We start from the raw sequence: 24,897 nt of genomic DNA on the forward strand, positions 1-24,897 counted from the left end.
AGAGGGAGAAGCAGACTCCCTGCCGAGCAGGGAGCCCGATGCAGGACTCGATCCAGGGACTCCAGGATCATGACCTGAGCTGAAGGCAGTCGCTTAACCAACTGAGCCACCCAGGCGCCCACAGCAGCATTAGTTAAATACCCAAAAGGTGGAAGCAACCCAAGTGTCCATGAATGAATGAATGAATGAATGAATGAATGAACAAAATGTAATATAAACACACAAAAGAATATTATTCAGTCTTAAAAAAATGAAGTTCTTTTTTTTTTTTAAAGATTTTTATTTATTTATTTGAGAGAGAGTGAGAGCGAGCAAGAGAGAGAGCCCAAGTGGGGGGTAGGGGCAGAGGGAGAAGGAGAAGCAGACTTCCCGCTGAGCAGGAAGCCTGACTCGGGGCTTGATCCCAGGACCCCAGGATTGATCCCAGTACCCCAGGATCATGACCCGAGGCGAAGGCAGACGCTTAACCCACTGAGCCACCCAGGTACTCCAGTCATTCTGCTTTTAAGGTTTAGGTTGTGTTGGCTCCATAGTTTGTCTCAGCTAATATTCAAGTATTAGGGTGTAGTTAATCTAAACTAATGGGTTGTTTCACAATATGTGTTATTGTTTATGTGTTCAATGTGAAATTTCATTGGGTTACATTTTATTTTAAATTCACAAAAATAGATCAGTAATTCAACTCAGTAATTCAATTAGTTAGTTGAAAGTTAATTAAATCAGGATGCTGAATACTTTTAAACTCAGAGGGAAAAAAAATTGTAACTGAAACATCGACCAGGAATCCAGCGCAAATAACAATACAGTATGACTATGCAGGGGCTGGGCCATCCACAAGCATGATGAATTATGATGAGCAGCTGAAAAAGAAAAGGGCTATAAGAAATAAGATGAGCCTCTAGGACATATGTTTTATTAAACTGGTAATCTATTTCCCCCTGTTTCCCAGTACATTAGGTTATGAAACTTGGCCAAATAGTGGCATAAAGCCAATGAAGACTTAGTGGCATTTTTAAGAAAAGCTCAGTGGCCAATCTGATAATCAAAACAAACTTTCTAGAGGAAGAGAAGCCCACAAGATAATGCTTCCTGATAAGAAGCATTATTGATAACATTTACCCCTAAAGATACGAGAAGTGGTCAAAACTACAAAGGCATCCTTTAAAGTTGCAATTTTCAAAGCCAAAACAGTGACAGGTCATATTCTTGCCAAGAAGCTTTTAAAGTCAGTCATAACATTGATGATAAATATGCTCAGGAAGAAAGATAAATAAACTTTTGGTAAAATTCCTTTATCAAAATATATTGTTGGGGGAAAAAGATACTGTTGGACATTGCATAATATCAATGGCATACAAAGTGGATGAGCACATTGTCTGGAGTTGTCTGGGGCTGCTGGAGAAAGTCATCCAATCATGCTAGGCCCTGGAAACCTATCTCACCACTTTCCACTCATTTTCATTGATCTGCTGAATTAGTTGCCTATTTCTGTATAACAAATTACCCCGAAACTTAGCAAATTAACACAACAAACATTATCTCACAATGTCTATGGGTCAGAAATTTGGGACCATCATAGCTGGGTGGCTTGAGCTCAAAGTTTTCCATGAAGTTATAGTTAAGATGTCCAGAGGGGCTGCAGTCTCATCTATAAAGGCTTAACTGAAGGATCTGCTTCCAAGCTCCATTCATGTGGCTGTTGGTAGGTCTCAATTATTCTTGGACTACTGGATTGAAGCCTCAGTTCCTAGTTGGCTATTGACTCCAGGTCTCCCTCAGTTCCATGCCATGTGGGCCTCTCTTTAGGGCAGTTGCAACATGGCAGCTAGCTTCCATCAAAGTAAATGATCCAAGAGAGAAAGAACCAGCTCAAGAATAAGATTACCAATGCATCCTGTTTTTGCACTGAAATTTCCACATCTCAGAAAACCCTTCAGTCCCAGGTAAAGCAGGATGATTGGTGACTCCATCAAGACAAAAGTTGCAGTGTTTTTTTGAGCCTAATCTCTGAAGTGACATATCATCATTTCTTCCACATTCTATTCGTTAGAAATGAGTTCAGTACAGACTCAAAGGGAGGGGAATTAAGTTCTACCTTTTGTTTTTGTTTTTGTTTTAAAGATTTATGTATTTGACAGAGAGAGACACAGCGAGAGAGGGAACACAAGCAGGGGGAGTGGGAGAGGGAGAAGCAGGCTTCCTGCCGAGCAGGGAGCCCGATGCGGGGCTCAATCCCAGGACCCTGAGCCGAAGATCATGACCTGAGCCGAAGGCAGGCGCTTAACGACTGAGCCACCCAGGCGCCCCAAGTTCTACCTTTTGAAGGAAGGCATTTATCAAAGAATTTGTAGGCATATTTTTAAAACCATCACATATGGAGTCCATTTTCATGGTGAAAAGAAAATATTACAGAGGAACTCAACTTTTTAACTTACTCCCTACCCAACTTATCTGCTCCCATAAACATCCCTTCCTCCTCTTCTCTTCCTCCATCAGTGAAAGAGGCATCCCTCCTCCTGTCTAAAGCTAACTTCTTCCACCTACTCAAAACCTTTCTCTCACTCCCTCAGTTTCTTCCCATTAACTTTCTCTTTTCCTAGCATATGATCATGTTCAAATAGATCTTACAAAATTTTTATGCTGAGTGTTTTATGGAGGTATAATTTACATATAGTAAAATGTGTAAATAGTATATATACAGCTCGATGAATTTCAACAGACAGACATATCCATTCATCATCTATATCTTTCTTCAATTCACTGAAAGCTGGTTTCTGCCCTTAACCCATGGCTGAAAGCCATAAAATAGTCTCTTAAAATTCCTTTAGGTCCATTGGGTCCCCTTTTCAGTTTGTCTCCTGCCTCTCTGGCTTGTTGTTCTCAGTCTCCATCATGGACTCTTTAGTTTACTCCTTAAATGGAGGAATCCTGCACAACTTCTCACTCTACAATGCCTCTGGGTGATTTTCTCTGCTCTCATGACTTCAACTACCTTCCTTATGCATTCACCTCTCCAATATCTATAGCTCTGATCTCTTCCTGGATGTCAACTTTTATATCAACTGCTTCTGAACATCTCCACTTGGATGTCCAACAGACACCTCAAGCTCACTGTGTCCCAGATGTCACATCTCCCAACCTCATTACTCCCCACTAAAGACCTGTGCTTTCTCTTATGTTCCAAATCTCTATAAAAGGCACCATCTCGGGGTGCCTTGGTGGCTCAGTCGGTTAAACATCTGCCTTTAGCTCAGGTCATGATCCCAGGATCCTGGGATCGAGCCCCACATCTGGCACTCTGCTCAGTAGGAAGTCTGCTTTTTTTTTTTTTTTAAGATTTTATTTATTTGACAGAGAGAGACACAGCGAGAGAGGGAACACAAGCAGGGGGAGGGAGAAGCAGGCTTCCTGCTGAGCAGGGAGCCCGATGTGGGGCTCGATCCCAGGACCCTGGGATCATGACCTGAGCAGAAGGCAGACGCTTAACAACTGAGCCACCCAGGTGCCCCAGGAAGTCTGCTTCTTCCTCTGCCTCTGCCCCTCTGCACCCCACCCCCCAACTCATGCTCTCTCTGTCTCTAATAAATAAATAAAATCTTAAAAAAAAAGGCACCACTCGGGCGCCTGGGTGGCTCAGTTGGTTGAGCGACTGCCTTCAGCTCAGGTCATGATCCTGGAGTCCCTGGATCGAGTCCCGCATCGGGCTCCCTGCTCAGCGAGGAGCCTGCTTCTCCCTCTCATGTACTCTCTCTCATTCTCTCATTTTCGCTCTCTCAAATAAATAAATAAATCTTAAAAAAAAAAAAAGGCACCACTCAATCACAAAAGTAATTGTCATTCTTGATTCTTCCTTCTCACTCACTTGCCAAATCCAATTAGTCACCAATCTTGTTATTCTACTTTCTTAATGTCTGTCTTATTCATCCACTTTCTCCAACCCCACTGCCACTACCTTGGTTCATGCTACTTATCCTGATTGTTGTAGTGAACTCCCAGCCAGTCTTTCAGCCTATAGTCTTGCTCCCACACCTTGCCTCACTCCAATCCTTCACACGGCAGCCAGATTGATTTATTCAAACCATAAATGTGATGATGCTACTTCCTTACGTAAAACCTTTCAATAGATCTTCCTGACTTTCAGGATATGGCCAAATTCCTTGGCATGCTACAAAAGGCATTTTGTGTTCTGGCTCCTGCCTACCTCTCCTGCTGGTCTTACTCTCCTCATGTTTGAAAGTATATAGTTCCCTGAATGCTGCATGCTCTCGCTTTTGTGTAAGCTGCTTCTGCTGCCTGGAAAGTTCTCCATCCCATCCCAAAACCTTTTATTCCTCCTTGCCTTTCAAATTAAGCTCATGCATCACGTCCTCTGGGAAGCCTCCACTGCATTTCTCCTGCCCACATACTCACCATCTAATTATGTATCTGTTGCTCTCACCAGACTATGAGTTTCCTGGGGGCAAGGGCCTTCTTACTTTTTACCCCCAGAATATTACATGAAATAAACAATTGAAATGAATTGTCAAATGAATGAATGGAGATGTTAAGGCCTGGGAGGCTCAGTCTGCCCAGAGGCAGGTGGATCAAACCAAACTCTAAAGTTATCTTCATTCAGATAAATGGGGATGGTGGCCCACAATGTGTGCTCAAGGCTGAAAGAGGATTTTTCAAAGTAAAAAGCAGAAGACATAGCCCTAGTCCTTGAAGAATTTTCAATATCATTTGCAGCAGAAAAAAATAAAAATAGGGGTGGCTGAGTGGCTCAGCCAGTTAAGTGTCTGCCTTTGGCTCAGGTCATGATCTCCGCGTCCTGGGATCGAGCCCCATTGGGCTCCCTGCTCAGTGGGGAGTCTGCTTCTCCCTCTCCCTCTGCCCCTCCCTTCGCTCGTGCTTGCTCTCTCTCTCAAATAAATGAATAAAATCTTTAAAAAATAAAAGTAAAAGTTGGGCGCCTGGGTGGCTCAGTTGGTTAAGCGACTGCCTTCGGCTCAGGTCATGATCCCGGAATCCTGGGATCGAGTCCCACATCTGGCTCCCGGCTCAGCAGGGAGCCTGCTTCCCCCTCTGACCCTATCCCCTCTCATGCTGTTTCTCTCTCTCTCTCTCTCTCAAATAAATAAATAAATAAAATCTTTAAAAAAAATAAAAAATAAAAGTAAAAGCTATCTTTATGAAAGGAAACAAGGTGTAACTGTCAGCCTATACATTCTATAGAAACTCAAGAGAGGAGGCAGAATCTTTTAGGCACTGTCAAAGGACACTCTCACCTCTCTCTCAGAGGAGACTTCCAAGGGACGCTGGGCCACAGTTGGGCCAGTATAGCAATGTAAAAGAGGAAACATAATGTCCAGCACAAACTAGAAATGGGGTTAGGTGTGGGGTGCTTCCTTCCCGGGAGCTTACGGTCTTGAGGAACAGACAGACTGAGCAAGAAATAATTGGAATGAAAAGAATCTGGTAGGAAGGAATAGGACCTAGAGAGATTAATATAAACTGCGTGGATCTGGAAAGGCTTAATGAAGTTTCCCTGCAGTGTTGAAGTGGAAACTGTGTGTCTTATGAAAATAATTCAGATATTTAGGACAGGTGATTCCGGACTAGATAAAGACATAAAGCCTGAGGCATTAAATTTTCCAAATGTGGGACTCTGACATGCTATTTTCTCTGCTCACTGGGCTGCCAATCTTCCCAACATATAAGTCTTTTAGATCCCATCCATCACAATGACATGTCTGATATTTTCTTTCATAGATAGCCTGCTGGTCTGCCTGAAGGAAGCATCTTGTTATAGAGTTTAAGTCAGACCCACCTGGCTTTAAATCACAGATCAACCACTCACTAGCTGCATGATCTTGAGTCAGTGAGTTAACTCTTTTTTTTTTAAGTTTATTTTTATTTATTTAAGTAATCTCTATACCCAATGTGGGGCTCAAGTTCACAACCCTGAGATCAAGAGTATTATGCTCTTCTGAGCCAGCCAGTTGCCCCAAGTTAATGCTTTTTAAAAATTTTGTTATATTTTTAAAAAGATTTTATTTATTTATTTATTTGAGAGAGAGAGAGAGAGTGCGGGGGGAGGGCAGAGGGAGAGAGAATCTCTAACAGACTCTGCACTGAGCATGGAACCCCATTTGGGGCTCGATCTCATGTCCCTGAGATCACGACCTGAGCCAAAATCAAGAGTTGGACGCTTACCCAACCGAGCCACCCAGGTGCCCCTATATTAACTCTTTTTTTATCTTCAGTTTTCTGGGTGTAAAGTGGGAATAGAAGACCATTTAATCATTTGAATATTAAACAAGATAGTACATGTTAATAGAGCTGTTGGATGACAAATTCTAAGTGGACAATGAATGTTAATAATTATTAAAAACAAGAAGTGGGTTCAAACTGATGTCCAAATGCTCAGAAAGTCAATCTGTCATTATAGCTGAACCCTGGTTAATTGCTTCTATGCAAATCAAACGTGTCTACCAGCAAAGGCAAAGTTGACTGCATTAAAAAAACAAAACAAAACTGGGCGCCTGGGTGGCTCAGTTGGTTAAGCGACTGCCTTCGGCTCAGGTCATGATCCTGGAGTCCCTGGATCGAATCCCTGGATCGAGTCCCGCATCGGGGTCCCTGCTCGGCAGGGAGTCTTCTTCTCCCTCTGACCCTCCCCCCTTTCATGTGCTTGCTCTCTCTCATTCTCTCTCTCTCAAATAAATAAATAAAATCTTTTAAACAAAAACAAAAACAAAACAAAACTATTCAAAATAACCATGATCTTACCATTTTCTCCTTGACTTTCCCAATGAAGGAAGTGGTGGGTGGAAGGAGAAAGTTCCTGTACAACCCTGCCAGGAAGGGAAGTAGTCCAGGAGTATCAAGGCAAACCAGTGCACAGGCCACCCTGAAAGCCTCGTTCTTCCCTGGTGCCACTTCCCAAAAGGATCTGTATGGGTTTGCTGGGAGGACACATCCATCCCAGCCTCCCTTAGGTCAAGTCAGGGGCTAAAGAGATGAGACTTTCCGCCTACCAACCCAATGGCTATGGACATCAGAGAGCCTGGCTTTTGAAAGATGAAGGAGCTCTGTGTCACATAGGGTGTCAGGAAGAAATCTCATTCCCCCACATTAAAGGTGACTTTTGTGCAGAAATAGGTGACTAGAGCCACTCAAGTCTTCCTGGGAGGTTTTTTGGAAGCTCTCTTAAAAAGTCCTGGACAGCTGTAGAGGCAGCCTTCTGAGTTGTTATGTGTGTATATGCAGTGGGGGTGGGGAGACACCAATTCCCTGTTTGGCCATTCTGCTTCGGCTAAAAGAAAGGGACCCTGCTGTTGTTGGTTCTTAGAGAGGAGACAGGGTGCTGTGAATGTGGAGGTCCTGTGGGGGAAGGGCCAAGCATGGGGACAACCTTGGCCTCTCTCCTCTAACTAGGGCTTATACCTCCTCCGTCACTGATGAATTGCCTTTGGAGCTTTTGCATTTTATAATTAATAATGGGACACTGAAGGGACTCCATTTTTAGAAAGGCTCTGTCTCTGCTGTTTTTCTGTTTTTCTGCGAGGCCCCATTTATTCATGTTCTATATTTCAACTTGCATCCGAATAAACCAAAGAACCTATGTTCCCACTCCAAGGGGGAAGCAAGAAAGTTAATCATTTTCTGAGTTTGGTCCTCGGCCCCCGAACACCTGATCTCATCTAAAAGGTACTGGATCCCAAACATGTTCCAGGACATTAGCTTCGAACAAACCTCATCTGCTGCTGGCATCAGTACCCCCTACCTTCCATGATTTATGAAATAACACCTATTGTTCACCTGACACTTGCCTTCGATCGGACCTTACCCTGGATTCCTGAAGGAACATGTACCCTGAACCGCTTTCCAATATAACCTCCTGAACCCAAGCAAGGAAGAGACTCCCGTCTCCTATCCTGACTCGGCCAGACACTCCGTCTGCTATACTCTATCCCTTATGCGATTCAGTAAACTCTGCTCTCACTTCCTCCTGGCTTGTGTTTGATTTCTATCCTGCACATAGCCAGAGACCCTCTTGGCTGGTCCTGTGCGACCCCCTCTGGGTCCTCAGATCCGGCCTGCCTACGTCAACTTGATGGTTTAAAAGATCCTTTGGGAATCTGTTAAGGCAGTGAATCACCACTGGAAATGTGGTTTGTGTAAATCTGGATTTGAATATAATGTTCTCTTAATGCAACCACATTCAAAAATACGATCATTAGCAATCATTTATACATGCACTCAAGTAATAAAAACATTTACCTAAAGGCTGCTATGTAGCCTGTCTTCAGGTGCTGGTGCTGAAACTCTGCATGATTTGGCCACTCCCTCCTTCATCAGTCTGATCTGACATTCCTTGCTAATCCCTCACCCTACAATGCAGGCATATGCAAACACTCGCAGCCCCAAAATATGACAGAGGGGTTATGAAGTGAGCTCTAGAGCCAAACTGCTCTACCTCTTCCAAACTGTGTGATCCTAGACAAGCCACTTTATTTTTTTTCAAATATTTTATTTATTTGTCAAAGAGCACACAAGCAGGGGGAGCGGCAGGCAGAGGGAGAAGCAGACTCCCTGCTGAGCAAGGAGCCCCATGCAGCGCTCATTCCCAGGACCCCAGGATCATGACCTGAGCCGAAGGCAGACACTTGACCCACTGAGCCACCCAGGAGCCCTGACAAGTCACTTTAAAGTTAATTTGCCTCTCTGCACCTCGGTTTCTTTACCTGTAAACAAGGACTGTGGGATCTAGGGGTTTTTATGGAGCTAAAGTGAGCTTAGAATGTAAACCATGAGAACAGTGCCTGACACTTAGTAAATAATGATCATTAGTATCCTCAGAATGTCCTTTCACTTGGAGGCCTGTCAATCCTACTACTTCCAGACCCTGTTTGAGTGTCATCTTCCGCAGACCTCTCCCCGGCAGAGTTAACACCCCTTCATTATGACCTTTATTACATGGAACTTCAATTGTGTTCAATTTTCAGAATCAAAAAGAAGGCTTCGAGGTCTGACATAATCTGAAAAGAGAATAATCACCAGGAGAGATTCTTGCTTCTATAAAGAACAGTTCGCCAAAAAACAGACCCTTCACTACAGGAACTAGTAGTTACCAGAGGGGAGGTGGGTGGGAGGAAGGGGAGAAATAGGGCATGGGGATCAAGAGCGCACGTATTTATGATGAGCACTGAGTAATGTATGGGAGTGTTGAATCACTATATCGTACCCCTGAAACTAATATCACACTGTATGTTAACTATACTGGAACGAAAAAAAAGAGTTAAAAAAAGAAAACAGAGTAGCTCATTAACCCATCTGTGTAACTAGTGAACTTGAACTGAGCTGGGGAAGGAATATTTTCAGGGTGGAGTACTTCCTGTCTTGGGCCTGCCTATTCCCAAATCGTCAACATCCTGCCTCCCAGCTCGCAACACTAACTGGGCTGCGCAGAGAATGATGCCTGATCCCAGCATTCCCTCTCACCTGAGAGGCCCCAGCTACAGGGAACCCCTTTCAGTTCCACAAAAGGCTTCTGGGCCTTCCTTAGAGCTGCTCTTTCTGCCTCCAGCATTTTCCAGCCCTCCCTTCTCCCTTTTGCTTAGCTGTTCTTCCTTCAATTTTCCTTCCTTCCTCCACCCCTAAAGCCTTCTCTTATCTCATCTCTGGAGATGGATTCCATTATTCCCCCAGGTGGCCACTCAGCAGCAGCTCAGACTTCCCCTTTCATAACACCTCCTACATTGTCTTGTAACTATTTCTCTGGCTTTTCTGCCAAATTGGAGGTTTCACAAGCCAGGGACTATGCCTTAGAAGACTAACCTTAGGCACAGTCCCTAACCTGTAGGTGATGATTAGTAACTACTGTTAAGAGCAAACATGAATGAATGAATAAATGAATGGAAGGAAGGAATGCTTGGTATCAGGCACCCACCTGTGTCACATTCCCTGTCTTTTTATCTTCCCAAGGGATTTCTGTGCATCGTGGGGTGAAGAAGAAGAAGAAGAAGAAGAAGAAGAAGAAGAAGAAGAAGAAGAAGAAGAAGAAGAAGAAAAAGAAGCAGCATGTCTCAAGGAAAGGAAGGAAATTGACTAGGACAGTGATACCTGAAACATTTAAAATTTCACACTAGAGGGATGCCTGGATGGCTCAGTCAGTTAAGCACCTGCCTTCGGCTCAGGTCAGAATCCCAGGGTCCTGGGATCGAGTCCTGCATTGGGCTCCCTGCTCAGTGGGGAGTCTGCTTCTCCCTCTGCCTCTGCCTCTCCCCCTGCTCATGCTCTCTCTCTCTCTGGCAAATAAATAAATAAAATTTCACTAGAGATTCTCAGCATCTGAGAGTTTTCTCCCACTCCCTTCAAAATCCAGCCCTTCCCAATTGAACATGTTTTAAAGGAAAGAAAGATAAAAGAAAAAATATATAGAGAAAATGCTTTCATGCCAGAATGTTAAGTATGGTTTTCTCTAAGCCTGTATTGACTGACACCAAGGCCTCTAGCCACAGAGGCCACTGACCACTCAAAAGGAGGCTAGTTTGGATTGAGATGTACTGCAAGTGCAAGACGCATTCCAGGGGCGCCTGGGTGACTCGGATGGTTAAGCGTCTGCCTTTGGCTCCGGTCATGATCTCAGGGTCCTGGGATAGAGCCCCATGTCGGGGTCCCAGCGCAGTGGGGAGCCTGCTTCTCCCTCTGCCCCTCCCCCTGCTTGTGCTCTCTCTGTCTCTCTCTCAAATGAATAAAATCTTAAAAAAAAAAAAAAAGGGACACATTCTAGATCTTGAAGACTTAGCATGAAAAAAGGAATTTAAATTATTGGCCTTTTGATTACAATGTGAAATGATAATACCTTTTTTTTAATGAAGTAAGCTCCATACCCAACATGGGGCTTGAACTCAGGACCCTGAGATCAAGAGTCACATGCTCCACTCACTGAGCCAGCCGAGTGCCCCACTAGTACTTCCGATATAGTTAAAGTTTGATTTCACTTGTTTCTTTTCACTGCTTTTAATAGGCCACTGGATGACTTAAAATGCCCTTTGTGGGCATGTAGAGGTTAGTTTGCAAAGCGGGGTCAGTGGCTACCTTCTTTCTGCTCAGAGTTGCTTTTTTCAGTCCTTTTCTGGTCTGCTAGATGCCCTTGAACTCTGGCATTTTCTGCACTGCCTTTGGTGTGACCTCTGGGGCTCGGACATTGGTGTGGCAATAGGGTCTGCTCCCTGTGTCCTGACCTGTTTGCCCAGTTACTTACCACAGCTCTCGGTTTCTGTCTCTGGCCCCGGGCTGGGACCTGACCTAAGGCTACACAGTTCACTTTGGGCTATGGTTTGGTTTTGGTTTTCTGTGTTCCCTGCATGTGGGAGTTCGGCAAAAAGAAATGAGATCTGTTCTTTAGGCAGTAGTTTTGAAATCACCTATCCGAAAATATTGATAGGGGCACCTGGGTGGTTCAGAGAGAGTGCCTTCGGCTCAGGTCATGATCCCCGGGGTTCTGGGATCAAGCCCCACATTGGGCTCCCTGCTCAGCGGGGAACCTGCTTTTCCCTCTGCCGCTCCCTCTGCATGTGCTCTCTCTCTCTCTGACAAATAGATGAATAAAATCTTAAAAAAAAAAGAAAATATTGATAGATGAAAACTATATCACAAAATGCCTCAAGTTGATCACTGATCACTGTAATAAACAACTTGCCGACATATACAAACTGTTTCCCCTCTGTTCTCCTGAATTAAGGGAAGATTGATTCTTTTTTCTATGTCAAGTTATGCTTTCTCAATCATGCCAACTTTTTTTAAATTTTTATTTATTTATTTATTTAATTTATTTATTTTCAATCATGCCAACTTTAAAAGTCCATATGCTTATACAGGTGAGTGGGAAGGAGAATAACTCTAAATGAACACAAAATCTTAAGCACACACGTCTTCCAAGTCTTTCTTCCTTTCCTGGGTGCCAAGAGAAATATTCCTCCTCCTCAGTAGCTTCAATGTTTCTGCCTCTCTGTGGGACAGGGGTCGGTAAGCATTGGCACTTTGGAGTGATATGACCTAGGCTTAAATCCTGGCTCTGTCACATACTAGCAGTGTAATTTGGGGCAAGTAACTTCTCTGAGCCTCAGTTTTCTCGTCTGTATATTGGGGATGACAGAGTCTTCTGGAAAACACCTGGCCTAGAGGAGCTGTTTATTACCATATTATGCTTGCGTCATTCCCCGCTGACCTGGAGCCTCACTCCTCCCTTTCCCGCCAGCAGCTACAACCACTGCCTTTGCCTTAAAAAATTATACATGTACATACGGGTCCACAGAGGTGTCTCTCCTGACTTTTAGAAAGAAAATTATGCCCCACTTGACTCTCTCTTTGGTTAATGTCTTACTTTCCCCTTCATTCCATCGTCAGATCTCGGATTGGGGTAGTTTACTGCTGTCCTGTTCTTTCCCTCCTTTCTTCCCAGCCATGTGTCATCTGCTCTGACATTAGAGTGATCCTTGAGATCACTTCAGTAGTGACCAGTAGGTTGGCAAACCCAGCGGTCTCCTGTGGGTCCCCATTCTTCCCGACTTCACTCAGCACTCACTGCCCCTTCTTTGGATGCTCTTCTCCTCCTGTAGCTCTGATGACCACCGGAAGGATCCGTGTCCTTATAAACTCACCAGCTCCGAGGAATCCCTGGCAATCTCCTCGCCTCCTCTACTTCCTGGCTAGCTCCCCTGTGAAATGCTCGGTCAGGTCAGCCGGCCACTTGTCCCCTGTCCTCAGACCTCCCATCAGCCTCCACCCCCCGCCCCTCCCCTCCCCCTCGGGTGGCATTCCTCTGCGCAGGCCTGCCTGTGGTTACTTGGGAGCCAGCACCTGCAGCCACACCACCGTCGACTCCTCCCCTCCAGCGCACAAGCGGAAGTGGCTTCCCAGCTAAAGCCAGACCCTCCACCTCTGCCCTAGAGCCCTCCTGTCTGCCTCTGGGCACCTTTAGGGGAAACAGCAGATCATCGGTGATTTGCCTTTAGCCTCTCCCACTCCACTATGTCCTCCCCGCAGCATTTAGGATCTCACCCATTCCTTGCCCTCACTTCCCCCTCTAGTTACTGCCTTCTCTCCCCTCCTCCATTTTAGCCGAAGCTCTTGAAATCAAGCCCATGCTCTCTGCTTCCTCCTTTTGCTCTCCACTCTGGTTTCTGCCTTAAGGCTCTGCCAAGGGCTCCCTCCATGCCTTGTATTCTAAGTGCTTTATTGGGATGTGGGATTCCCTTGATGATGAGGGTGGTGATAGGGCTGTCTCTGTGAAACACCTGCAGAGTACAGATGGATTTCACAAATTAGCCAGGGTCATCTGGCAGGGGTTTGCGACCAGACACTTGAGCACAGAGTTGGTGCTGTTGACCACCATGCCACACTGTACTCCATGCTTTAAACTGGATGGTGTGGGCGCCTGGGTGGCTCAGTTGGTTGAGTGACTGCCTTCAGCTCAGGTCATGATCCTGGAGTCCCAGGATCGAGTCCCGCATCGGGCTCCCTGCTCAGTGGGGAGTCCGCTTCTCCCTCTGACCTTCCCCCCTCTTGTGCTCTCTTTCATTCTCTCTCTCAAATAAATAAATAAAATCTTAAAAAAAAAAAATAAACTGGATGGTGTGTGTGCCCAGCACTAGGCACGGTGCCTTGCATCTAGTAGGAGACACATCAACATATCTGAGTGAATGAACACATTCTGCCATCACAGTTCAGGTTCTTCATCTCTCGCTCTTAGAATAGCCCACTGATCAGGGCGCCTGGGTGGCTCAGTGGGTTAAGCATCTGCCTTCAGCTCAGGTCATGATCCCAGGGTCCTGGGTTGGAGCCCTGCTCTGCAGGGAGCCTGCTTCTCCCTCTGCCCCTCCCCCTGCTCATGCTCTCTCTCTCTCTCACTCTCTGTGTCAAATGAATAAATAACATCTTAAAAAAAAAAAAGAATAACCCACTGATCAAAGGTTCTTAAAAAGTGCAGGGGCTGGGGCGCCTGGCTGACTTGGTTGGTGGAGCATGCGACTCTTGATCTTGGGGTCATGAGTTTGAGCCCCACATTGGGTGTCCAGATGACTTAAATAAAACTTTTTTTAAAAACTTAAAAAACAAAAACAAAAACAAAGAAAGTGCAAGGGCTGAGGTTTATGTCTATTTTCTGAGAAAAGGCCCAGTTTTCATGAATTTTTCATTGGACTCTGGGTCCCCCCAAAAAAGTTAATAACCTCTTGATTCATTCATTCCTCTATCTTTGGTTTTATTTTCCCCAACCTCCTCCCTTACATCCCGTACGCTGCCATTAGATGACTAGATTGTCAGTGTTTTATTTTAATTCTGTCGCTGATAAAAACATAAAAACGAATAACCTGCCTGCACCCAAAGTGGCCTTGAGTGCCTCCTCGGAGGGCTGCCTCCAAGATAAAAATCAAACACTTTGGCTCAACAGCTAAGACTTTAAGTAATCAAGCCCCAGAACGTTTTACCAGTACTATCCTCCATTTGTCTCCTACCTGAGTCTTCTGTTCAGTCAAACTGAAGTCTTGTACCTTTAAAACTTCTGTTCTGACCCACCTTTCAGGAGTTAGTTCAACAGTGATGTGTTACATTCCTGATCCAAGCCAATACTTCTCCTGGAGCTGGGAATACGGGGATGACAACACAATCCTTACTTTCGAGAAACTATCCGATTTGGGAGACATTCGTGAAAACAAAATCCCCAAAATATGGGATAATAAACTCGTGGGAGTTATTCCTGCTCAGAGGTGGGGTGGAACTGCCAGAAAGGAGACTTTCTCAGAGCTAGATGTGTCTGTATTCTTTACATGTTCCTTTTACAACAAACGTGCTTTAATTTTGTAACCAGAAAAAAAGGTCTTATCTGGTAAAGACTGTGATTAATTCAATTCTGAGCACCTGAGTGCCAAGGGGAAAAAACTGATAACTGTCCAAGAATTAGTAAAATTAGGGGTGCCTGGCTGGTTCAGTTGGTGAAGCATGTGACTCTTGATCTCGAGGTTGTGAGTTCAAGCCCCACGTGCGGGGTAGAGATTACATAAATAAAAATTTAAAAAAAGAATTAGTGAAATTAATGAGGAAAGGACAATCAACCAATAGAAAAATGAGCAAAAGCTAAGAATAGAGATTTCCCAGATGATGAAACATTATGGTCAATAAATATATGAAGCCCTGTTCAATCTCATGAATCATCAGGAAGTACAGATTAAGACCACAGTGAGATTCCATTTGATACCATTTGAGTGGTGAAAATTAAGAAATCTGACCATACCAAGTGTCGGAGAGGATATGGAGCAATAGGATTCCATATATGATGTTGTTGAAACTATGAATTGGTAAAAAGCACTTTGGTCAACAGTTTGGAATTATCTTGTAGAGTTGAAAGGTGACTTAGCCTTTGACCCAGCATTTCTACTCCTATATAAATACACAAGAGAAATTCCTGTACCTGTGTGTACCAGTGGGCTTTACACAAATTTTCTTAGCAGCACTTTTGCAATAGCAAAACCCTGCAACAGTCCGAACGCTCATTATCAGGACGTTGCTGTATTAGTTTGAGTTCCTCAAAAGCAGAGACTGGGTCAAGGACTTGGGTGCAGGTTGTTTATTTGGGAAGTGATCTTAGGCAGTGGGAGTAAAGGACAGAAGGATGAGGCAGAGGAGGAAGAAAAGCTGACTCGGGGCATGTGATTCTATGGACGCCTTTGAGAAGCATACAAAATGGCTCCCAGAATTGTCCATCTGAAGGATGGGAGCCTGGGGCTTTTATCCTTTGGCTCACATCCCCCATTAGTTGAGGGTTAACTCTCCTTACCGTCAGGCTGTGCCTGAGGAGGTGCTGAGAAGTTCTTGTGGCAGAGAAGGGCCTGGAGCAGAAATTGGAGAAACCCAAGGCCCAACACGAACAGTAGGAGTTGTCAGTGTTTGGGAGCTCCCATGAAACTGGCCATGATGTATTTGGCTAAAATCAGAGGTGAGCCATGGGGAAGAACACAGGGTACCAAGAGCCTCTGCTGCAAGGGGCAAAGTAATATTAGTGTATTCACACTCTAGAATAATCTACAGCAGCCACAATAAATAAATTCAGCTACTTGAAGCATGCCCGAGATAAATCTTAGCAATGCAACATGGAAAGTGAAAAAGAAGTCCCAGGATTGGGGCACCTGTGTGGCTCAGTTGGTTAAGCATCTGCCTTCAGCTCAGGTCATAGTCCTAGGGTCCTGGAATTGAGTCCCGTGTTGGGGTCCTGCTCAGTGGGGAGCCTGCTTCTCCCTCTCCCTCTCCCCCTGCTTGTGCTCTCTCTCTCTCTGTCAAATAAACATAATCTTAAAAAAAAAAAAAGAAGTCCCAGGATATTATGTAGGGAATGACACCCTTTAATAAAGAAAGCAACTAAAATACATGTGTTGGGACTATGTATGTAGGTTCACATGCACAAGTATATACTTATGTGTATATGTAAATATATAGACATATATAAATTTCTAGAAGTTAAACTTTTTCTGTGTACTTGAATTCTAAGGGAAAAAAACTCTAAAGGAACATTAAGAGAACACATAAGGAAATCCTGAAAATTAATGAGAAAAGGATAAAACAACTAATAGAAAATGGGCAAAAAGATATGAACAGATATTTCACAAGAGGAAGTATATAGAGCTAGTAGGGACGCATGCGTGGCTCAGTCGGTTGAGCGTCTGCCTTCAGCTCAGGTCGTGATCCTGGGGTCCTGGGATCCAGCCCCACATCAGGCTCCTTGCTTGGTGGGGAGCCTGCTTCTCCCTCTGCCTGCCTCTGTCTCTCTCTCTGACAAATAAATAAATAAAATCCTATACATATATATATAGCTAGTAAATCCTACATATATGTATATATAGCTAGTAAAGATATATAAGCACCTTCAATCTCACCTTTTTTAAAAAGCAAGACTTCTAAAAATTTTTATAAAGCTAGGGTAATTTTTATAATTGAAGTATAGTTGACACACACAATGTTACATTCAGTTTCAGGTGTACAACACAGATTTGACAACTCTACTCCTTATGCTGGGCCCACCACAAGTGTTGCTACCATCGGTCAGCACATAAAGCTACTACCAAACTATCCACTATATTCCCTACACTGTACCTTCCATCCTTGTGACTTATTTATCCCATAACTGGAAGCCTGTATCTTCCATTCCCTTTCACCTATTTTGTCCATCCCCCTCCTCCCCCTCCCTGCTGGCAACCTTCCGTTCTCTGTATTTACTGGTCTGTTTCTGTTTTTTGTTTGTTCATTTGCTTTTTTTTTTTTTTTTTTTTTTTTAGATTCCACATATCCATGAAATCAAAGCTAGGGCAATTTAAAAATTGATTTAAAAAAATATTTTTCTACATGAAAATATTTTTAGAAGCCAGAAAATGATAAACACAAGATTCAGCATGGGGTGTGTGTGTGGGGGGAATATGTGTAAGTTGTCAATCCTAGTTTTTAGGGGGGGTGATTAGTAACAAAAGAGGGTCACACATGTACCAATAATGTAGGATTCTGACCCATGGATTATATTTAAAGATTTTATTTATTTATATGAGGGGGGAGGTGCAGAGGAAAAGGGAGAGAGAGAAGCAGACTCTCCACTGAGCATGGAGCTGGATGAGGAGCTCGATCCCAGGACCCCAAGATTATGACCTGAGCTGAAGAAATATAGGGTAATAGCCAATAGGGGAAGAATTTCCCATGCTCTGGTCTAATTTTTTTTTTAAATTTTATTTATTTATTTGAGAGAGAGAGAATGAGAGACAGAGAGCATGAGAGGGAGGAAGGCCAGAGGGAGAAGCAGACTCCCTGCTGAGCAGGGAGCCCGATGCGGGACTCGATCCAGGGACTCCAGGATCATGACCTGAGCCGAAGGCAGTCGCCTAACCGACTGAGCCACCCAGGCGCCCCTGCTCTGGTCTAATTTAGCTCCTGTATCTCCTTTTAATCTCTTCCAGAGCTCAGTCTCCAGCTAAGTATTTGACCAAAAAATAAAATGTGCCTCAACCAAATGAGCCACCCCCAGGTGCTCCAAACCCAGTTCTGTTCATCTTGAGATCTAAGAAATAAGATTATATGGTATGATAAATGTATTCATAGGTACCTATAAGATATACTGATAACACGAAAGAGGGAGCTGGGAGATGCTCCCTCACACCTGGGAAGGTCAGGGGAGCTTGACCAAAGAGGTGATTGCTAAGGGGTTTAGAAGAATAAAGAGGGGATTGCCAAATTCTGGTGAAGGTGGAGGGTTTGGGAGGGTCCTCCAAGTGGAAAGAGCAGCATGAACCAACATACAGATGGATATGAGAGACAGTGTGGCATGGCCGGTAAACTGCAGATAATTAGTGTGGGCAGAAGAGGAGAGTGGGAGAGGTAGAGGCATGTGATGGACAGAGAAGATAAGAAAAGGTCCATGATAAGGTTAGACAGTATTCCACATTGCAGGCAAACAAGACCTTTGGAGGATTTTAAGCAGGGCACTGACATGATTCATTTCAGGAAGATCCTCCCCACAGAGTGGAGGACTGGTTGGAGGGTGCTGGAGGGAGGAAGGTATTATGATCTTTGTCCAGGTGAGAGATACACAAGGTCTAATTTACTCAGGAGCTCTGGGGTGTGTGTGTGGGGTGGGGTGGGGTGGGGAAGCTGTGTGGTCTAAATCAAGAGGTTTTTAAGATATAGAATGGGCAGAATTTCTTTCCCTGCTCTCCCACATTTTTTTTTTTTTATAACACTTATTCCTTGACATATTTACTTATCTACGGTCTGTCTCCCCCCACCAGGATGTAAACTGCAGGACAGCAAGGATGTTAATTTTGTTCCCTCCTCAATCCCCAGGGCCTAAGAGTTCCTGGCACATGATAGGTACTAAGCAATTATTTGTTGAACACATGCAGTTTATCTAGGAAGGAGAAATACAGGGTAATAGCCAATAGGGGAAGAATTTCCAATGCTCTGGTCTAATTTAGCTCCTGTATCTCCTATTAATCTCTTCCAGAGCTCAGTCTCCAGCTAAGTATTTGACCAAAAAATAAAATGTGCCTGCTTCTGTCTCTCATCCTTGTCTCAGCCTCAGTTAACGATCTTTCTTGTTCCCACCACCTACTCTGTCTGCTCTCCAGCTACCTCCACTTCTCCTCTCTGGAAACCCTGGTTTTCTGGATTCCCTTAAGATCCTTGGCCATATGCTTCAACAGTTCTCACATTATTCTATGATCACATACCTGCTAGATATTCTGCCTTTGTCTTTCCAGATCCACCCTCCATTTTTTTCCAGAGGTTAGCCTTGAAGGACACTGTCACCTGGGCTCACTTCCACTTAGGCTTCCTCTTGGGTTCAGCCAGTGGGGGAGGTACCACAGGAGACCTGAGGGCACGAGAGAGAGGTAGGGCTGTATTCCTGCAAGTTCCTATTGGCTCTCTCTTTCCTGCAGCTATTGTTCTCACTTAGTCTATGGCTGATGATGCAGATTTTTTTTTTTAAAGATTTTATTTATTTATTTGACAGAGAGAGACAGCAAGAGCAGGAATACAAGCAGGGGGAGTGGGGGAGGGAGAAGCAGGCTTCCTGCTGAGCAGGGAGCCTGATGTGGGACTCGATCCCAGGACCCTGGGATCAGGACCTGAGCCGAAGGCAGACGCTTAACGACTGAGCCACCCAGGCGCCCTCTCCGCAGATTCTAGGCCTGGGGTGCTTCACTATCCCTTGTTGGTTTCCCTCAACCCTGCCTGTCTCTTTGTACACTGTCCCTTCATTAACTCCCTTCAGTTACACATTTTGAGCAGGCCATCTGTTTCCTGCTGATCTTGGCTGATACAAAAGCAAAAATACAGAATTGTATCTTTTTTGAAAAGTTGAGATATGATTCACAAAATTTACCCTTTTAAAGTATACAATTCAGTTTCAGGTTCTTAGTGTAGTGGAACAAATTGTATCTTTTTCTAAATAATATGTAATCAGTAAGTTAAACAATGTTACATGCCGTAAGTTACTCCAACTTTCACTACCACAAATAAGGCTACAGTAAATATTGTACATGTGGCCATTCTCTTTGGGGGAGGGTTATTTCCTAAGGAGAAGTTTCCAGGAGTGGTACTGATGAGTCAAAAGGGCCACATCTCTTTTAAGGCTCTTCAGAAGTATGGTCAATTTCTTCTTAAAGGGGTAATGCCAATTCACATCACAGCTTTCTCTGAATGTATCAATTACATCATCTTATTAAGACTGGAAAGTGTACAAGGGATGTATATTTTGCTAATGCAGTATGCGATGTTACCATTTGAATTTCTTTGATAGCCATACCAATCTTAAGTCATTTAAAGCCATGTTTAGCTAAATGGGAATGGAGGGACAGTGATTTTGAGGGGATTATAAAATGGATAAATGATGGAAGAAGAAGGTTAAGATATATGCACACAGAGTTGGCCATACTAGTCTAATGAGCATTAATGGCTCTCTTTTAATGGACTCTCTGGAATCAACACTTTCTATTCCCTCCAATTAAACATACTGACTACTACCCATGACCTACTGAATGCTTTCATCTCTGGAATTCCTACACACTTCTTCTTACCAGTTGAGTTAGATGCCTAACAAGAGTCTGTTGTGTTTGGTCCCAAACCTCCTTATGACTGTATGCCAGAGTGTAATTAATTTAAGTTACACAAACTGATGAAACATAAGCATGAAAAGAAAGAGTTGTTTCTATGAAATGTCAGTTGAATGCTCTGGAAATATTAGCTAACAACCAGTTGAAAATTACTGTCAAACCCGATGTGGGTAAGACAATTACAAAGGATTTTTTTTTTTTTTTAAGAAGAAGCCTTCCCTTACACCACTTTGCAAGAAGTTTTAAGTCCTTAGTCAACTTTAGAGAAACAAATTAGAAAGCACAGAAAATATACCGTTGATAGGATTTATGTAAGAAAGGGCTCAAGAACACTCTAATCAGTCACTCTTGCTCTAAGAAAAATTTTGGCCTCACATCAGAAGACTGGCAAATGGGTGTTCCTTCTAGGGTTTTTTTTTGTTTTGTTTTGTTTTGTTTTTTTTTAAGATTTTATTTATTTATTTGAGACAGAGAGCATGAGAGGGAGGAGGGTCAGAGGGAGAAGCAGACTCCCTGCCGAGCAGGGAGCCCGATGCAGGACTCGATCCCGGGACTCCAGGATCATGACCTGAGCCGAAAGCAGTCGCTTAACCAACTGAGCCACCCAGGTGCCCTCCTTCTAGGTTTTAAGTGACAATGAGATGTTAAGGTATGGATTTGCCATTTTTTTATAATTCACTGCATTAATATACTTTTCTGTTCAACTGCCTAACTATTGGGTCAGATCCAATTTGTTTGGGCAGGGATAGATCCTTATTCCCTAACTTTTTTGTTTTGTTTTGTTTTCATAGGAGGGCAGGTAGGAGAGAATTTGTCCTGGACTTACCTAACTGGTGAATTTGGATCTGCCTGCCCTCAGAGAGAGTGAAATCTTCTCTAATCAGACACAGTTAAATTTGCTAGGCCCCTTCAAGGGGGAGGTCGCAGTTTTGGGGGAGATCATTTTAATTCAGGGAATATTAAAAAGCCTCCCGGTCATCAGCCAAGCCACATTCTTGAGTTCAGCTCTGTTGGTGATAGAGTTGTATTTTCCTCTTCTCATTGGTTCTGGATTTAGAAGAAAGGGATGGTACTGACTGTCCCTATCATAGTCCAACAGTGGTGGATAAGATAGCTTCTATGTACTGTCACAATCAAGATACATTATTTCCCCTTTTATTTTAGTCTTTGATTCTGTTCATTCAAACGAAAAGTTGTCTCTGGTTTACAGGTGGTAGTCCAGCCTTGTCTGAAGTTCAATCTGCATCTCAAGATAAACAAAGAAGGAAACATTTATGGCTCCTGAGAAATATTGATATCAGGAAATATTTACTAAGAAGGGAAGAGGAACCCAAACATGGCTTGTGCCAACCCTTCTATCCCCACCCCACCATATCCCGAGAGACTCTTGACTGTCCTGTTGACTTCTGGGACATGTAAACATGGCAAACTTAAGGTCACAGTCTATATGGCTACTTAAATGGGAACTGTAAACATAGCAGGGAATACTCTAGCCACTTTTCAGTGTCCTTTGAGGCATTTTGTAATCCCTATAGTGGTTCATAAAATCAATGTAGTAGGTCCTGACCAGTGTTTAAAAAGAAATAAAAATAATCGAGTTTAAAGTATCAGCCAGCAGTACATAAGAGTAATACTTCATGAAACTTGCGTCTCAGAGGTGTATTTATGTACGTGCATGTGTATATTCTGGGTTGAGATGTGCAACATATTTTGTATAGAGGGTCACTGTCAAAAAAGTTTGCCAAGAATATTATTCAGCAATAAAAAAAGAAGGAAATCCTGCCATTTTTGACAACATGGATGGATCTTGAGGGCATTATGCTACATGAAATAAGTCAGACAGAGAAAGACAAATACTGTATGACCTCACTCATCTGTGGAATCTAAAAAAAGCCAAACTCACAGAAAGTTGTAAAAAAAAAAAAAGCACTGGTTTAAGGTACACATTTCTTCTTCCTCTCGTCCTCGCTCTTTGCTAATCTGTTCTCTCTGAAACTCTGGTGCCTTGTGAATAAAAATTGTAGTTATTGACAGGCAGAGAAGCCAGGGCCAATTCTCATTCTGTAAACAGTTGGAATGAAAAACTGTTGTCCCTACCTCACTGCTCTGAGTCAATCAAATATCCAAATATCATCAAGTTAGAAGGGCTGAGATCCAGAACCTCATTAAGTAAGAGGTTACAGGAAAATTTACTTTAAAATTTATCATCTGCAGAGTTCAAGCTCCAGGGGTTCTTCTTAACCACAAATTACAAAGGGTTTAGCTTGGTATTCGGGACCATCACCCCATCTTATTTTTCCGGACTGAGTCTCCTACTTTTCTCCACCTCAAATCCTACACCTCAACCAAACTGACCTCTGGTGTTCCCTGAACACTCCCTCCATTTCTTATTTTGTGTCCTTGATTGCAGTGTTCCTCCTGCTGAGGGCAGCCTCCCCAACTAGCCCATCTCTGCTGACCTAAGTCCCTTCCATCCTTCAAAGACCCATTTGCAATTTCCTTTCTTCTTGATTCCTTAAAAAAAAAATTTTTTTTTTAAAGGAGGCTCCATGCCCAACGTGGGGCTTTAACTCAAGACCCTGAGATTGAGTCACATGCTCTACCAACTGAGCCAGCCAGGCACCCCTCCTTTCTTAATTCCTAACATCTCTTGTCAACTCCATAAAGATCTCTTAAAAATTACCTTTCTTAAAAATACTTTAAAATATCATTTCCCCTGATTTAAAGAGAAATATTAATGTCCTATGAAAATAAGAAAAGGAAGAAGTCACAGAAGAAAATAAAAATCCAATTTATCTAGGCATGATATCTGTGATACGCATAGTATATTTATATAAGCTAGTATTATATCATCTTACGATGTGCTTTTCAATTACAACTATTTCCCATGTCATTAATCTTTTCCTTCAACAAGATTTTTAATGGTTACAAATAAACTATAATTTAACAATCATATAACATTGGGTACTTTGTTTTCACATATGGTGCTATATTTTGGGGGAGCACAAATGGGGTGGTATCCAGGATACAATGACAAATTTCCTAAAATAGCATAATAGAATATTGGGAATACAAAATTGGGGCCAATAGGACGATTAGGAGAAATGTAAGTTTCCCTGTGAATCTTTGGAAACACTGGCAGGTATGCTGGCTTTCCCACTTTAAGAGGAATAGGGGTTTGAGCCGACTGCACTTAAGTTTTAAAGGACAGTAACCCCAGAAGGCCTACGGATGACTTTGGGGTCATCTAGGCAGCTGATCCAAGGAAACATGAAGGATCAGTATGTATGCCTCCCCATCTCAAAATATCTCCATCCTTATGCATCCTTTAATTCTTGTAGGAAGAGGTGTGCCTCTTGTCTGATTTCTTCCTCCCCCTCCGCCAGCCCTATCTCTCATTGTCCTTTTCGGAGATCTTGCACCATGAATTATCCCATCTCTCCTCTCTTATTCTCTCCTCTCAGCTGCTTTATTTGAGAGCTCCACCTCATATTGGGGGGCGGGGGAGGGATAAAGCAATCACCTCTCTCCTTTCCTCTTACTACCCCTCGAGCTACAGGCCTCTCTGGTTCACTTCCAAACTTCTGAAAAGATCACCCTTCACTGCTTTCAGCGCTTCACGCACTTCTCACCCAAGGGCTCAACTCAGCTCGCTGCCTGGCGCACAGTCGGCCCTGGCTGAAAGTTAGTTCCACCCTCTTGCAAATTGGCATCTCTTTCCTGGTTCTTCAGAAGGAATTTCTCCACGGTCAGCGGTGGGTGCCCACTGTCAGGCACCAGGGCCTCGCCTGCGCGCTCCCACACCCTGACCGAGCACCTTAAGGCCGCCTGCTCCCAGGTGCGCTGGGTTCTCGGAGAGTCCTGTCGGCCACCCTCCGGGCCTTCCGCCCGCCTCTCTGCTTTCTCACCGTGCACGGTCAGAGCTCCCCCCGTCTCTCAAGAGATCTCCCAGGCTACCCCCGGGAGGCCCTGGTTGCCGGTCGTCCGCTCTGCTCACCGCGGGTCTCACGGTGCTCCCGAAGGCGACACGTCAGAGGGCCCCCCGCCTCCAAGCCTGCGAGCAAGTCCCCGAGGCCGGCAATGACCAAAGGCTCAGGGCGCACCCACTAAGTGCCGGGCCCGGCCACCTCTGCCTCCTTCCACCTGGCAGCCTCTCGCTAGGCCCCACTACGTGCCAGACCGAAGCGACGAGGGCGAGTCCCGGCTCCCGAGGCGCTCGCCGTGCGCTGGGGCGAGACGGCGCCGGGGCAGCTCGGGTGCC

At 44.1% G+C, this 24,897-nt stretch overlaps 1 protein-coding gene across 4 annotated transcripts in view; it reads right to left on the reverse strand.

The window, feature by feature from the left end:
- SEC11A (SEC11 homolog A, signal peptidase complex subunit) overlaps positions 1-24,886 on the reverse strand; it is a 67,815-nt gene extending 42,929 nt beyond the window's left edge. Inside the window, exons 1-4 of one of the 4 annotated variants that reach the window (XM_035024204.1) lie at positions 24,634-24,886; positions 19,251-19,393; positions 15,824-16,022; positions 14,505-14,630 (exon numbers count right to left, since the gene is read on the reverse strand). The gene's annotated coding sequence lies outside the window, so the exon portion shown is untranslated. Of the gene's footprint in view, positions 1-14,504; positions 14,631-15,823; positions 16,023-19,250; positions 19,394-21,462; positions 21,877-24,633 lie in introns of all 4 variants that reach the window. The other 3 variants (XM_035024202.1, XM_035024201.1, XM_035024205.1) reach the window with 3 other exon arrangements.
- Positions 24,887-24,897: the final 11 nt, after the last annotated feature.

The sequence above is a fragment of the Mirounga leonina genome, unplaced genomic scaffold, assembly GCF_011800145.1.
Source record: "Mirounga leonina isolate KUSES-001 unplaced genomic scaffold, KU_Mleo_1.0 Mir_178, whole genome shotgun sequence".
NCBI lineage: Eukaryota > Metazoa > Chordata > Mammalia > Carnivora > Phocidae > Mirounga > Mirounga leonina.